The sequence below is a fragment of the Myiozetetes cayanensis genome, unplaced genomic scaffold (assembly GCF_022539395.1).
Source record: "Myiozetetes cayanensis isolate MyiCay16 unplaced genomic scaffold, myiCay2020 scf19, whole genome shotgun sequence".
Lineage (NCBI taxonomy): Eukaryota > Metazoa > Chordata > Aves > Passeriformes > Tyrannidae > Myiozetetes > Myiozetetes cayanensis.
In genome coordinates, this window is record NW_026087400.1 from 4,915,364 (window position 1) to 4,932,257 (window position 16,894).

The 16,894-nt window shown below is 43.8% G+C and overlaps 1 long non-coding RNA gene across 2 annotated transcripts in view; it reads left to right on the plus strand.

Moving 5' to 3' along the window:
• LOC126639125 (uncharacterized) overlaps positions 1-16,894 on the plus strand; it is a 186,666-nt gene that overhangs the window by 117,966 nt on the left and 51,806 nt on the right. For both annotated transcript variants that reach the window (XR_007628754.1, XR_007628755.1), the window contains one exon: positions 3,387-3,453. This is a non-coding gene — a long non-coding RNA (uncharacterized LOC126639125). The remainder of the gene's footprint in view (positions 1-3,386; positions 3,454-16,894) is intronic.

Below are 16,894 nucleotides of genomic sequence, written 5' to 3' on the forward strand. Positions count from 1 at the left end.
TTGCTTACACCGCAATTTTCCATTTGCTGATGGATTTCAGACAGATGAGTGCAAACTGTTCTCTCTGCAACTCACGAGATAATTTTACAGTCAGTGTGAACACTGCGAACCTTCTAATTTTAATTTTTTTTTTCTCTTAATAACAGTTTGGCAAATCAAAGTGTCTATTTAGTTAGGCAGGAAAAACACCTAGGAACCATAAAAAAAAATACACAGGCATAAAGCTGGACTCCAAGCTGGCTGTGTCTCAGATTAGATATTCTCAGTGATTAGAGGTATTGACCATTTTCCATTTTATCTTGTCTGCATTGAAACAGAAGTGTTGAAGATGATTTTAGAGGGAAGGGACTAACACACACACACATACAGTTCCTAAGTACTTCTATTTACACAAATTCCTTTGCCATATTTTTCATCATGTTAGGGCAATGGTCATGAAGGTAAATTCAGAAACCTGGGCACTACTGAGAAGTCAAATGGGGCTGAAAAAATGAGAAAGTGAATATTTGTTGTTTGTACGGTAGAAGTTAAGGAGACATGAGTGCATTTCTTGCCTTTCAAATAATTTCTATTTTAAGCCAAGAACTCTGATGGTGGGACAGCAAGTAAGAGGTAAGGATTTTCTCAGAGAATAAATTTTAATTAGTTCAAAAAAAAAGGTAATTTTTGAGACATTCACCCAGATTGGTTTATCTACAATAAATAATAGAAATAAACTCTCCCTCTCTACTTCTGTCTTGCACATATACGAGCACACGCAAGCCCAGGTTAGCAAAACCACACTTTCTTTTGTTCTCTTTGTTCCCTTTGTTCACCGTGCAGTAATGAAAAATGACAGCCATATTTATTGTAACATTCCTCCAGGAATGCAGAGATAATTACCTGCCCTTAGCATGGGAGAGGAGAACGAGCATGAGCTCCATCTCCTTCCAGCTCCCTGGAATCCAACCGATGCACTGGCACGGAATGTGAAGCGGAGGATGTCGGGAGCAGAGGAGATCTGCTGCCTTGTGTGGTTGTTTTTAGGGTTCATGTTTTTGTCTGTTGCAAAACAGACAGCTGAGGAGAGCTCAAACATCTCTGTTAAAAGGGGATTGGTTTGAATGCCACCTGCATTTTCACTCATTTCTTAAGGAAAGACCTCTGTGTGTTCATTTAAAATAGGCTTGACTTTATTGGTAATACCACTGTTTTCATGAGGACTTTCTCAGGGTCTGCCTTCAACCCTGGCAATTTTTGGAGTGTTTCTGCTTTCTATTAAAGAAAACCCAAACTTCATCCAGTGTGCTTTTAAGAGGATTTGTGTAGTTTTTGAAAAGCACTACCTTAACAGGCATTGAAACTGAAAACCTCTAATCTAACAAAATAAAATAGTCATTTTGCTGCTGTAAGAGTATTTGTGAGCTGGTTCCTGTTCACCCTCCTGGTGTGTGTGTGTGTTGGTGCTGAGCTACAGCCTGGGCATAGGAATCAGAGAATAGTTTGGCTGAAAACCAGAATACTTTGGTTGGAAAGGACCTTAAAGCTCATCTCATTCCAAGCCCGCTGCCATGGGCAGGGACACCTTCCACTAGACCAGGTTGCTCCAAGCCCCATCCAGCCTGGCCTTGGACACTTCCAGGTGTGGGGAAGCAGACGTGCTTCCCTTCTCAGCCTGTGGGTGGACGAGCTCTCCCTGTGGTGGGAGCCCTGGGGTCAGGAGGGCTCCCCTTCCCTCCCTGCCTCTACTTGTTTGGGAAAACCCCCCTGGATGAGCATGTCCCCATATCTTAGACTCAGTGCAGAAAATTGTGGGAAACTATTGCTTTTACTCTTTTGCTCAGTGAGAACAACCCATCTCAGTGAGATCCGTTCAGGTGCCTCCTGTGGCTTTTTATGATTATCTTCTATTTGTTCAGGTATAATGGAAATTCAAAATTTGGCGGATGAAGGATGAATTGGTTGGTGCTATCATGATGGGTTAGTAATTGAAAAATAATAGAAAATATTATATAATGTTATATTATATTTTATTATATTAATCAAAGTACCCAAGTGTTTAAGGAACCTGATTCTCTTTATCCTTCCTCTCCCCTTTTTCTCTCTAGCCCCAGGAAGTACTTCTGTTCCTACAGCTCATATTTTCAAGTTTTTAAATAAGTGTTTAATGGGTTTTATAAAAACACCTGAGCAGGTTAGATAGGTTAGAATTCCCACTGATTTCACTGACCTCTCTGTAGATGGAATACAGGCTCCTATATCACACAAGCTTATTTGAAAATATTAAAGTGTGCTGGAAAATATTAGTCCTATTAGATTTGTGATTTAAATTCTGGGAGGCACCATCAGAGTTAGACTGGTGCATAGAAATATAAATAAAAATAAAAACATATATGTGTGTTAGTACCTGCCGCAGTGTGTGTGTGTGTAGTCTTTATTGGTGACTAAAAACCCAGTGCCTGCTCTTTGGTTTTCCATTTTAGCTGGCCTATTATCAGAGATTTCTGGAGTGTGAGTTTCATAAGTAGAGGTTATCATACATTGCAGGCCATCTCTCCTGCTGGGGAGCAAAATGAAGGTTTGATAATGAGATCGCCCAAAGGCAGATAAGAGCTCCAGCTTGCTGAACAGTCCCTCAAGGTTTCCTGTGATGGCAAAAAGGAGGGAATGCAATTTATTATCCTCCTCTCCTTGTACCTTCCCATTGTTTGAGAAGTCAAAGCAACAAACTACACGGGTTCAAAATAAATAAATTAATAACCAGAGCAGTGGTGTGGTGTTGTTTTGCTCTGAGGAAGAAGGTCTGTGATTTGCTCTAACACCGTGAAGGAAGTCTCTGAACTCCAAATCCTGAAATTCCATTTAAAGGACAGGCTCTCTCCCCCTCTCCTCCCACCTTCTCCCTGCGAGGATGGATATTCTAAAATTGAGTCAAGTGCTTTATCTCGATAGAGGGTGGAGGGTGGCCCTGTAACTGCTGCTGATAACCTCCCCATCTCCAATTCTGTTTGCTCTTCTTTCATGCTAAATGCTGCAAAGTGTGTTACAGTGAAGAGAAAGGTCAGATTTGAGCCGTAAAACACGGAAGATTCAGCGCTGATGTTGCCACATCATTAAGTCACAGCATCTTCATGCTTATGTTTTCTAGCACATATGGTATATAAAATCACCTAGTGTTTCACAACCCTCTTAAATAATTAGGCACAACAGGGTTTGCTGGGTGACCACCTGGATAAAGTCAAAACAGTGGCATCTGCATCAACCAGATGGGAGTCTGCTCTTCGCTGCCATCAGGAAATGGACAGCCAACTTCCACTCGAGTGAACCAAAAGCTACCTTCTTCCAGATAAGAAAGGGAAAGGACAGTGCAGGAGAGAGCAGTAAATGTGTCTTCCTTCAATTTTCAGGTTCCTGAGTCTCTACTGAAACCAAAAAGAGGAGATCCTGTTCCCCAGCTGGAGAAGCAGCAGGGAGGTAAGTTGAATTTGTACGTCATCAGCAAACCACATACCTAGGAATGACATTTTGAAGGCAGGTTGAGCAAAGGTTTATATTTTTATTTGGTTTTGTCATGTAAAAAAAAAAAAAGGAAGTGGGAGAGAGAGAATATTAGCAATTTAGCATGAGGCTCCATTAGATCAAATCAGTGCCAGTGATAGTCACTTATTTCCTCCATTTCATAATGATTTACTCTATAAATTAATGTCTGCCTATTTAAACACCCTCAGTGATTCAGCACTGGGTACCATGGCAATATGTGACAGGGACTAGGGCTGAACCCACCAGTCATATGGCTCTCAGTGCTGTCATTATGTGTGCTGGTAATGGGGGGCTATGTGGGAACACAGACAGATATTATGCAAACATATACTGACTTAAGTATCAATCTGTCACTGGAGTAACTCATGGTAATGGCTCCACCAAAGTCATTACAGAGGAATATGCATTACAGCATGTTAAACATCTATCATGGGTGGAGGTTCAGAGAAGCCATGAGGAAGATGTAAGAAAGTACCCACATCCAGATCTGGAAAGTGCTCAGATATAAGGTTTTTAGTTCAGCAAAGCCCTAAAAGAACATATATTTTTCTTCCCCTTTGCACTCCAAAAAGATGAATCTGAAAAAAAAAAAAGTCTCACAGCTTAAAGAATAAAATAAAAAAAAATCCTCTTGATCTTGTATGTGTGAAGCACAAGCAAGTTAACTGCAGCAGTTCAGTTCCAATCTCTCTTTCACAAACACAGACACAAATAGCGTTTGATGGCGGGAAAGCCTCAGCCTGGCTGTACTATACAGCAGGTTTAGGATGTGATCCCTTCTCTTGTCACCCTTAGAAGTCACTCAGCCTAATTTTGTTGTACAGAAGATGGAGGAGGAGGAGGTAACCTCTGTGTCCCTCTCCCTAACACACCTGGGTTATGAATGTATTAACACATCCATAACCCAGATCAGTCCTTTCTCTGATATAAATCAGCCTGGACACTCAGCACCACAAGCATTCATTTCCCAGTTTTGCATTGGTCTTTCTCTTTCCTGATGAGCAAGATCCTATTCAGGTCCAGAAGGGGTGAGGTACCTCTTGGATAATGCCAGTGACTTAGGATAAGCTCTTTCCCTACCCTGCATGCTTCGGTTGCTTTTCAAGGAGCGCCGCTGCAGGACTGGCTCAGCGATCAAAGGCGGGCAGAGCGTCTGGCATGGGCAGGGGGATATTTCATTGCTCAGTGCAGACTTGGCTGTTTTGCTAGCACAATATACATCCTTCAGCCAATCCAATGGATTAGAAAAGCACTCTGTTTAAAGGTTAAATAGTTGATACTGCATCAACATGTATGGGAGGTGACACACAAATCCAAAGTGATCCGCGGCGGTTGGCTCGGTCTCCAGCCAGCTCGGTGCTGTAGCCAAGGGTAAATGCAAGTGCACAGATTTCTAAAGGGGGTTTACCCACCGCTTACTGCTCAGTTTGGGCACTCAGTGGTGCATTTACTCACTTTTTTGTGTGTGGTAAAGCAGTACTGATACAGCTCACAGCATCCTCAAGCAGTTGTATAGAGGGTCAGGGAAGTGGCTTAATAGACTGAAGGTGCCTGAATGCAGTGTTACAGTAAGTAACCGACTCTCATAAAAAGAGAGACTGGTAAAAGGAAAAGCCCAGGGAACAAACACTGGATCTGTTGTGCTGTTACCATTTAACCTGCATTCACTGCCAATTGAAATGCACTTTACATTACTTCAGTCAGATACTTCAAAGGAAATCCTGGAGATGGGAGCACTTAAGCAAGAGCACTTCTGGTGGTAATGTGTGTATTTGAAAGCCTGGCAATTGGGAAGGTTGTGAATGCCGCGGCGTATCCAAATATAGCTGTGGCTTGTTATATGTAAACGGCAAGACTCATTCTGATATTCCTGCTCCTATTCTGCCCTTCCTTCCCGCAAAACAGCGTGATTCCTCCATCTGTCAGCATCTCCAGTATTTGTGTTTGCACGTAACAATGTTCGCCTGGGCACATTATTCCACACAGCGGCTCGGTGAGAAGAGTTGATGCAGTACCAGGTTATAAAAAGCCCAGAGGAGACATCTGAGGGAAGTATTGCTGCTGCTGCAGTACTGCCTCATCCTTACAGGCCTGCAGGGGAAGGCAGCAGGGGCAGACAAAGCCATGCACAAAGCTGAGGGCAGGCAGAGTGGGTGCAGGGTTGGTGCCAACTTTGGGCTTGTTGGGTTAAGTATAACCAAGATCATTGGGAAAAGCTGTAAAACTAAAGCAGGTGAAACCCTGGAGGCTCCTCAGCTCAATGTAGGTAAATCCCCCTGAGTGAGAGCATCCCCATGGAAGTGCAATGTGGTTTGAGAGGTCTGGGTGTTGAGTCCATACAGCTCCACCACGTCCTGCAATGTGATTTGTGGGGTGTTTCACCCTCAGACCTCGTGCCCTGACTCCTGCACCAGGACTGAAGAGCAGCAGTATCTGCACCTGTAACTAACAGGCTCTTGCACAGTTTGCTGGGACACAGCCTTTCCCAGTTCCCACTGCACACTGGTGCCTGCTGAGACTGGAGCACATGTGAGGTGTGTAGGGAAAGGGGCAAGATGGTAGCTTTTCCGATTATCTTTCCTGGAGAATTGCTATTGCTTCTTTACCTTCTGCATCTGGGTGCAATCTAGCCTCTGTCTTCATTGTTGTGGTGGATGAGTTTAAAAGACAAATTCCTTTTCAGTGCTTGGCAAGAAACATCTTTTTATGGTGTGGGTTCATAAAAAGTATCTGAGAATACCTGGCTGTAGAATAAGGGAGTGTGATCTCCTGGAGCTGGGGAGAAGAGCCACAGCTGCTCTCTTTCCCTCAACACAAATGGCAAGACTGTGAGAACACACTGACCTTTATTCAGCACAATCAAATGCCATGCAAATAAATAGCTAATTCTTTTTAACAGCATTGCTGCTTTTATCTCCCTGTGGCCAAAGCCAGGTAAAATTCCCCTTTGCTGACCTGACTGTGTGTTGACACATTAAGGGCTGTGGCATGCAAAGGAAAGGTCCTGTTTGCTCCATCCCTTCTCTGTCCCTGAGAAAAGATGTTTTTTCTTTCCTCCAGATTCATACATTGGACAGGCAGCTGAAGGGCTGGCACTGGTGCCTTTCCAAAAGGCAAGGAGCAGGAAAGGTGGGAGGAAAGGTTGTGTACCACCACAGTGTCTGGTAATGGTTCCCTCTTTGCAGCAGGAAAATCAGAGGAGTGACTGTCCTGACAACACACACAACAAACCTCATGCAAGTAAGGGATGTAATCAGAGAGCAGCATCACTTTAAATTTACTTCTAGCAGTCTGGCAGCTCCACCTCCTATGAATTTTTTCTTGACTTGCAAAGGCAGTTGCAAAGACTCTGGTCCAGTATCTGGCAATACTGTCTGTGGGGCTTGAAAGTATAATGACATCTATTTTATGCCATTCACATGCTCATCCATAGGGCTGAAATCTTCCTCTTCTGGGAAAAGCCTGCCCCATCCCACATTTCACGCTGATGTCCCAGGCTGGAGTATGATCAGCCTGTGGGTATGGCACAGCTCCAAGCTGCTCAGGTGGTTCTCTAGAGATTTTAGCTGCTAAAAATAAAATTAAAAAAGACTCTTCTGAGCATGTGCAAATAGTAATTTCACAAATGCATTTAGCACGGCCAAATTTGAACAGATTTTTATGGGAACTTCAAAAGGCATATTCCCAGCATAAAATTCTTCCACATCCCCCTGTAATAGTCAAAAATTGAACAGAGCAGATTGCTATTCATTCTTCCTCTTTTTTTTCCCCCTCATAAACCTCTAATCTCTATTACTTGATTTTTTTCAAAATTCCCCATCAGTAAATTTCGGTCCAAACCATAAAGTCCCAATCAAAACAGCTATAAAGGCATGTCTAGTTTTAAGGCTGTTGTCTCCAAAGACCTGGGTAATGTCCCCACTTCTACTCCCCTCACAGAGTTCCTACACGAGGTTCTGACATTTTTGGAGCCATTGATAGGTGCCAGCTGCTCACCCTGGGGTGACACTCTGGTCTTAGAGGGGTGCTGAGCTCCAGGCAGTGTAACAGAACTCAGGGCATGAGACACCCAGCTCTGCATCATCGAGTACTGCAATGAGTGCATTTTAGTGAACTTTCTGTTTGTGACTCAACACTTTCCTCTGTAAAGTGGCAATAATGTCACCCTCCCCCTAAATTAATGCTAAATTGATGAATTCAACAGACAAGACTGAGAGGAAGTTAGTCATTGCCTCCAGAGCAGTGTTTGAGCAGCTTCCTGGAATTAAAATAGAGAATAAATCTTCCTTAAAGGAGCTCTGTGCTTCGTGCATGTGGACATTTTGGAAATATATTTAAGAGCCCTGTGATGAGATGTACAGTTCTTGTCAAGTCCTTTCCTGTCCCAAGAAGTCTGGGATCCCAGTCTTCAAGGTCTGTACTGCTGAGCCCTTCCTGGCATCACCCAAGCCCATGTTTATCCTCTCTGCAATGGAAACCTGGCTGTTTCCTGCTCTCTGGGGTGGCATCCCACAGTCAGTCTGGTTTTCCCCCACTCCCACTTGCTTGTTGAGCCCTGAATACACTCTGCTGATCCATCACAGCCAGCTGGATCCTGACCTGAAGTCCTCCTGATTTAAAGGTGAAAACAATGATGTAAAACATCTTTAGGGCGATCAGGGCTATGATGCAAGTTCATATTTTCGAGTTAAACTTAATGAATAAAAATGCTGGTTCACCAGCCAAAGAGAACTCAGGAAACTAGATATTTTTGGAAATGACAATCTACTGGAAAAAAAACCAAATTCCTTTGTAGAGATTTATTCCTACCTCACAAGCAAAGTAGCTTTGTCACCACTTTATGTATCATTTCAACAGATAAACCTATTAATTATTTATAGCATGCTCAAGAGTAAACACAGACTGCAGGGAGGAAGCCAAGGCTTTTTAAAGTTCAGCTGGTACCCAAAAATCCTGGGAGTGTCATAGAAAGGGCCACAATACAGACAAGAATTTGTGTTCATTTTCACTTTTGTCACCAGTTTATAGTTAAAGACACTTTTTTAGTCCATAGTGTGACATCCCATGCTCAAAGTAAGAGATGCAGCAGTGTGTTTCTCCCTTGGCAGCATCGTCTCTTGACTTTGTTAGCAACCAGCAGGGACAAGTCTATGGGCAAAATACCTCCTTGTTCTCATCTCCAAACCCCCAAAACTCTTGAATCGATTTTGTTTCTAGTATAATAAAATAAAATTAATGCTTCAAGTAGGAAACGTCTGAGGGCAAGTTTCAGCTCAGAGTACTTTATTATGACTGAGTTTTAATCCTCGGTGCATAAGAGGGATTATGCCGAGAACACTGACATCACCTTAAATATAGCAGCATGAATATGCCACTGTAATAAATCTTTTCAGCTTTTAATTTCAATTCAAGAAAAATGTTGGTCAAAAATATCTTCTTTCCCAGTAACCTTCCTCTGTCTCAGAAGTGCCCAAACTCACAGGCACCATCTGACCCAGTCTTGTCAGTCAGGAGGTGCCATCTCCACCACAAAGCTCAAAAAAGTCTCCTGCAGATCCAGACAGAGCAGAAAAATGCCAGTTTCACCTGTTGCAATCAGCATTTGGGGAGGGGGTGATAAATCATCTTGTTTAGCTGTAACAAAAAAAAAGACTGACCAGCAAAATCTGAGCTCCCACCAGGAAAATTTGCCCTTTACAACTCTTTTTTTGGGGGGGGAGACAGAGTGAAGGTGGAGGTGGGCTCAGTGCTCCGCAGGAATTTGTTCCCACAGCTCAGGAGGAGGATTGAACACAGCAAAGTATCCAGGAAGGAGAAATTTGATTTATGAGTGAAGCATTGGCAGATGTCTTAAAAGGTCCCCTGGGAGTTTGTAATACCCTGGAAGAGCTGAGAGTAATAAAATGGAATAAAATCAATGACAGAGACAAATTTCTATCCCAACCATCACCCCAGCACCGCGAGCGCTGCCGCTGGCGGGCAGAAGAGACTCTGCATCAGGGTCTGAGTGTTTTCTCCCCTCAAAGACAAGAAGCTGGGGATGGCCCAGCTCAAATTGAGGTCTGATGACCTTCACCAAGAGGACATGTGCTTCACTGGGTATCAGAAACATCCTGAGCATTCCAGTATTCCCCAGCACTCTCATGACTTCCCAGGGAATTTGTCTCTTTGTCTTTCAGATTATCGTGGGAGTGTAGATTTATTCGGGGGTTTGCATGGTGACTGCAGTAAAAATAATATCTACTTTCCTTGCAGAAACATCAGATGCTGAAAAACTGAACTACAAGTAACACAATTTTGTGCTTGAGGAGTATTTGCTGGTTGTGTTTTATGAATTGGCATTACAGTTGTCATCAAAGGAGTGCTAGAGAGCCAGTTACTACGGCACAGACAAATCACCAGTTTGGGCCTGCAAGTGATGTACCAGTCGTATCCTCTCTGGCAGGAGATGTGGAATGTTACAGCACTCATTTTCCTAGGGGGGGGAAAACATCCCAGCTATGGTATCATCCATCTTTTCCTGCATGTGGAGTATTATCACCAAGTGTCGATGGCAGCACCTGACACTTCCAGACTGTCCTGATAACCCACCTCCCGTCCAAGATGCGTGCAAGGCAAACACGTGGAGCAGCACCACTGATCACTGCTGTGGCAGCCAGTGCTAGTGGTACAGATCCATGGGAAAGCACAACCCACAGCATTTGAGGGTGAATGTGTGCAAACCAGCACTTAAATCAGACCACTGGAGCTGCAGCAGCCACCACAAACCAAAAATAAGTGTGTCTTTACACTTTTGGCCAACACTAGCACTAGCTGGAGTAACAGCTGCAGCAGCCTGTTGGGAGCTGAGAATAGAGTTAGATTCTCTGGTTTGGAGCAGAGTGGACTGAATGCAAACCCCCCTTTGCAATTCTGGGGTCCTGCTAAGTTTTTTATGGGTGGGTTGATCAGCATTGTGCTGTTACATATGTTTTTCAAAAGGGTCTACCCTGGGCTGTTACCTACACATTGAGGGAAAAATGACTTTTTGCATTATAATTCCTAGTTTGAAATGAACATAGCAGTCATTTAAAACAGGCTTAGTTTAGAGCTGGTGAAATCTTTGGTTCAGCCTGATCTGTCTGCTTTAAGGCTGTCAAACTGAAAGGAATTAAAATGCAGAGAAAATGATTTAGAAAAGAAAATGCAACTTTGCAATTTAACTTTGCTACAGGGATGAAGTTTTAAGAAATGATTAGCAATTTGGGTGTCTTTCGTCTTGGGAGCCCGAGGTTGGACTCATTAAAGAGAAACAATTTTCAGAAAATATTGAACACTCACCTTTGGAAAAGCCATTTTCTGCAGGTAGCTAAATATGGGTCCTAAACTCAGCAGTTTGTTTGAAAGGCTCAGCTTAGCCATAAATTAAAAAATAATGAAAATAGTAGACACAGAGCAGTGCTAAAACAGGACGTGGCCAATTTTCCTCAGTAATGAGGACAGAGACCATGAGGTCTCCAAGATCTTGGGACTTGTTGCTGCTATTTGTGAAATAATGAAAATTGGAGGACCTCTGTTTGTATTTTTAAAGGGATCTGACTGGTTGACTTCCTTTCAAAATGGTAATTTTAATGATAAAGTTGGGACTTTGCTGCTTTAATAAAGATGAGTTAGGGAATTTAAGGCCTTAGATGTGCATCTCATCTTTTAATTTAAATTTAAATAAATAAATAGTCAGGAATAGAAACAGAGTGATCTGATGTCACTTCCAGAGCTAAATAAAATGCTGAACCTAACTGAAACCCACTGATGGTGAAAAAGAAGTGAGGAGTTCAAAATTAATCCCATTATTGTGCTCTAAAACATTAATAAGTACAGAGGTTTGGGCAAATCCTGTTATTTTAATATTATCCTTCCTCCTAAATATTCCATAGCTGATTTTTATTTCTTCTAATAAATAGTCACTTTAGAAGAAAGATAAACTGCCTATTAGTGCCATTCAGAATCACACAACCTGCAGGGTCTGGCAATGGAAAATTTTTGAGGGATCTGCAGGAATTAGCAGCGGCAGCAAAGGAGGGAAGAGGAATCCCTGTGCGTGAGTGGCCCTTCAGGCTGGGTCATCCCACGGCTGTGCAGCCCCAGCACCAGGCCACACAGTACTGCAGGAGGATAATATTGCTTTTGCAAGATGATAATATCATGCTGATCAATTCAGAGCCCCAGCAGACCACATCCTATAATCCCCGTGCAGGCAGAATAATAACAGCACTTCGCGAGTAGTCCCATTCATTCCAGTGGGACTCTCTTGTAATCAATATATTTGTTTCCAAATTATAGTGTTATTGGTCCAACTTGATCTTTATTCCTGTGAACCAATTGCATGTGCAGAAGGCCTGGAAACGATGCCACAGAGAGGGCTGCTCTCGTCCCACTCCCATTGTTCCAGGACTCCCGTCCTCGGAGTTATTGTTCGAGCTGCCAGTTATCTCCGAGTGCTCCAAGCAGATGTTGGGGGGAGGGGGCAATTTTTTTTTTTTTTTTTTAATGAAGTTTGCCTCTTTAAGGACCAGCCCCGACAAGAGATTAATTCTGTTTGCTCTCCCCTGAACTGTGTTTTGTCTCTTTAAGTTGGAAAAATATTTAGAGAGGAAAAATGAGTATTCTTGCTGTTCAAAATTTGCCCGTGGAAATTCATTACTGACTTCAAAGGGAGCCCTAAATTTGCTGATAGTCAATAAGGGGCAATCCTGCTTTCACTACAGTCAGTGTAGCTGTTCTTGTGGGGTTTTATGGGTGCTGAATTTGGATGCAGAGTCTTCCACAATGAGGTGCTTCCATTCTTTGAGCATCCACCCAAGTTCAGCATTTATTTTTGTCTGTATTGGAACAAAACCAAAGAATTTGGGGCCAGTTTTTGAAGAAATATGATTGGATCAAAATATAAATATATTCTCATAAAAATACTTTTTAAAAGAAAAAATATGTGTTTGTTTTCAAGTCAAAACCTGGTTATCATAAGAAGGTTTCCTAGATTTGGGAGTGTTGGATTATCTTAATAAATAGAAGTGACTTCTGGGCCATAACCTGATCTCTGGGGTGGTTTTCCTAGTCACAAGAGAGGCAAGGTTTAAGCTCCTTGTGAAGAGGAGTTTTTCACTCTATATCATGGGTTTGGTGATCCACTCAACCCCAAATCAAGTGATGGGGTATGACAGTTCTCTGTTTCCTGCTCTCTATCATGTGCACATGAGAAATAAGCAGGGAAGCCCACAGGAAAGCTGGTTGATGTGGATTTGTCTCCATGGTGTGTTTTACACTTAAATCATAGAATCATAGAATTACAGAATGGTTTGGGTTGGAAGAGAGCTTGAAGATTAACCTTTTCCAACTGTCTTCCATGGGCAGAGACACCTTCCACTAGACCAGGTTGTTTAAATCCCTGTCCAACCTGGTCTTGAACAATTCCAGAAATGGGATGCCCAATAATGATTCATCCTGTTTTGGTGACATCTCATGAACAAAACAATGTCAGTGCAGGTGAAAGTGTAGAGCACCTCAGTGAATGAAGCCTATGGGATCCACGTGGAGAGCTCATACCCCTGGAAGTTCACATCCCGCCCAAAGTTGGCTTAGCTCCACCCTAACCTTATTGCTGGATATTTTACCAGCAAGAGAACAAAATGAAAAATAATCCATGCCATGCCTTGATCGGGGATTAGAAATGTTAACTGGCCAGTGCCTTTTCCTGCAGGGGCACGCAGCCCCTACACCTTTAATTAGGGTAGCCCGTGGTACTTGCCACAAAGCTGATAAGTAATAAATAGCTGCCTTTGTCACATGCGAGTTCAGCATTGTGAAACGGCACACGGACGGCTTTAAAAAGCCTTTGATTAAACCCAGCACTACAGTAAATCTACAAACACAGAGGAAAGAAAAGAAGCTATTTAGTCTGTGCCAGTTCCCGGCATTAAGTATGCAAATTTCTCGGTGTCTTCAGCTCCCAAGAACAGCAGGCGCTGAATGCAGCAGCAGCAGCAAGCGGCACGACATCATTCATTTCAATCATTAAAACAAAAGCGGGATAAATCGCTACCTAATTTGTAAAATATGCTTATCATATAGGCTCTTTGGTCTTTAAGAAAAGCACCAGCTGAATGAGAATCACTGAATTATTTTGGAAAAAAAAAAAATCATAGAATCAATTCCGGTTTTCCCCCTTCTCCCAGTGATTGTTCTTTTCTTTCTTTTTCTTTTCTTTCTCCTTTCCCTTTCCCTTTCCCAGTTTCAGGTGAACCCTATCTGTAGCCTTCCCTCAAGCTTTCACCCTAGGCTACAGGAACACCATGGCCTTTTCCCCTGAACATGCACAACTTGACATTGCCTAGATCTGTCTTATCTCTCCCTCTTTCCAAAACCAAAAGTAAGGTAGCACCAACCACAGCCCAGCCTGGAGCTCTGTACTGGGCATCACCCATCACTGCACTGCCACCATCCTGTCCAGCAGCCCCCACTGCCACCCTTGTGCAGTTGTTCAGCAATCTCCATTCTTGCCTGCATGGGAAAATGTATATCCAGACAGTTCATCTTGCAGCCTGCCTGGAGCTGCCTGCCCATGGATCCCAGCTGGGTGGTTCATCACCCCTGCACAGAGCCACAAGCTCTCTCTGGCCTCTCTCCCTGATCCCGAGTGCTCAGCTCAGACCCCATCACTCCTTACAAAGAGAAGCAGTGAGGATTACTGGAACCAAGGGAACATCACCACTGGATCCCTAGGAAGGTTAAATTCTACCCCATCTGAATGAGTGGTGGCCTGCAGGTAACTTGTTTTCCTGTGGCTACTTGGGGTGCAGAGGATGCAAAGTGAGACTGCCCCTATAACGCGTCACTGCCTACGTGGCTCCTCTGCCTGGGCTCCACCACGTGTGTGTGATGAGAAACGGGGCCAACAACCCTGCTCTTGTATGAAAAGTGTCCTTTGATGCTTTCCCAGCTGTTCAGCCATTCAGCTGTTCCAGGATAGTGCCTCTGGCAGTACAGCTCCCCGCTGTGGCTATGCTGAGGCGTCAGCAGATGGAGCATATCGTGGTTATTGAAGCTGGATACAGTGGCTGTCAGCAGCCTTACATTGCCTGGCATATGCAAATAGATCCCAGGCATCTGGTTGTGTCTTGGGCTGGCCACACTGAAAAATGTTAAAAGAAAACCTCTTGATTTGGGAGCTCTGCTGGCTGTGGATGTTACTCTGCAGTAGCCAGCACGTGATTCATGATGTGGTAGAGAAGAAGGGAGGGAAGGAGGAGTTTTCAAAGGGAGTGGATGTAGAACTGGCCGTGCAAAATGCACTCCTGACAGGTGACCTGGGTGCTGCTGGGCCTGGATGGGTGTGACAGCACAGCCACAGGTGGGTGCAGCACCAGCAGGGTGCTGCAGTACCCAGAGACTGTTATTGGAACAGGGATTCAAATGAAATAAGACAAGAGGCAAAAACTGATGCACAGGAAGTTCCATCTGAATATGAGGAAGAACTTCTTTACTGTGAGCACTGGAACAGATTGCCCAGAGAAGGTGTGGAGTCTCCCTCACTGGAGATATTCCAGATCCCTCTGGACACATCCCAGAGCTATGTGCCCTGGGATGACCCTGCTTGAGCAGGGAGGTTGGACCAGATGACCCACTGTGGTCCCTTCTAACATGTGATTCTGTGATTCTGTGAAATGCTTGATGTGCCTCAGATGCTTGTGTCACATTTTACTTCACTTTGGTATCATAGAACCATGGAATATCATGAGTTGGAAGGGACCCACAAGGATCAAGTCCAACTCCTGGCCCTGTGCTGGACAATCCTAGAACCCCTGCTCATCACTGGCAGGACACTCAAGAAAGGGAAATTAAATGTTAGCTTATCTCCACTGTTCTTCAGGATGGCCATGTGTCACCCAGTCAGTCAGCAGATGAACAGCTGAGTGCATGAAAAATCCAGCCCAAAGTGGTGCAGTTTCCATCTGACAGTAAAGTCATGGAGCTCAAGTTCTGTGAGCTTCTACAACCACATTTAATGACTGTCCAGTTGAGTCTGAGAAAGAATTTTCAGCCTCATTTTTGCCTCTAGGATGGTGACTCTTACCAGTGATGCATTGAACAGCACTGAAATGTTCTTGCATTAAACAGCATCATTGTAAACCACCTAAAAAAACCAACTTGATGCCAAAGTATTGCACTCAGATACAGATAAGGGACCACTGAGGTTAAATGTGATGTACAGGTATTGCAGGTGTCAGTGCCACAACTGGGCAGATGCAGCCAAGTATAACCCCACTCTTTATCCATGGGACAAGTTGAGAAAACAATGTTTTCTTTCCTCCCCAGCAGTGTCTGGCATGACAGAACAGCCACCCAGAGAGTTTTCTTTCCTTCTCCTCTGGAGATGGAACATGTTCTCCTCTCCTCCCATCTGCTGTCCTTTGTCCTGACTCTGTGGGTGCTGTGAGAGGAACCTCAGCATCCCAACACACTGTGCAGCCAAGGGATGTCTCAGGCTCTGGTGTGGCACATCAGATCTCCCCTCCTCAGCCCTGCAGTCTCCTGGTTCTCTCTGCAATGCAAACGCCTTTCCCAGCTACTGCCTGCTCCTGTGCTTCATCCTTGGCTCCTTTTGCAACATCAGAGGCACATAAAATGGGGAAAGGGAGAGAAATAACATCCTGAATACTGTGCCTTCTAATTAGGCTGGCAGTGATCAAACAGCTTCTCAGGAGCACACAGTGTGAGGCTTTTTGGCACGGGGCTTTCCAGCCATGCTGGTTATTGCTAGAGGAAAAGTAAGTTCCATCCTTGTGGAAGATCCTGTGGTCTCCTGGGGTCACCAGAGCAGCTTTAACTGATCCAGAAAGACCTGGGGGAAAAAAAAGGTGAAATCCAGATTCCTTCCCTGCCTTTGGTTACAGTGTCCTCACCGTAAAGGGACTTGTAGAAACTTCAGCAGCACAAGCTGTTCCTGCGATGTTGTATAAATATGTTTTATGTATAAATATGCATTTGAATCCGTGTTTGGACTCAAACCTGTCTGTTCATCCAGCTGTCGAGTAACCTCTGCAAACAGCAGGGTCCTTCGTGACAGATTGAAACCGAGAAAACCGCTGCCTGTTCTGCAAAACATATTTAATTTGTTAAAGAGATGGGAACTTTGTTGAATTAATAAGATGTGCTAGAGAAGGGAGCCACTCTCCAAAGAGCTGAATCCTGGTTACAAGTGCAGTTTGCAGCTTGCTGGTAATCCTGCAATTAAAGCTACAGTACCAGCGTATCACAAAAATGGGATTTGCATAATTTGAAATTTGAGGAAAATCTCTAAATACTTTAATTTTGATAGAAACTGTTTCCACTGCTGACATGT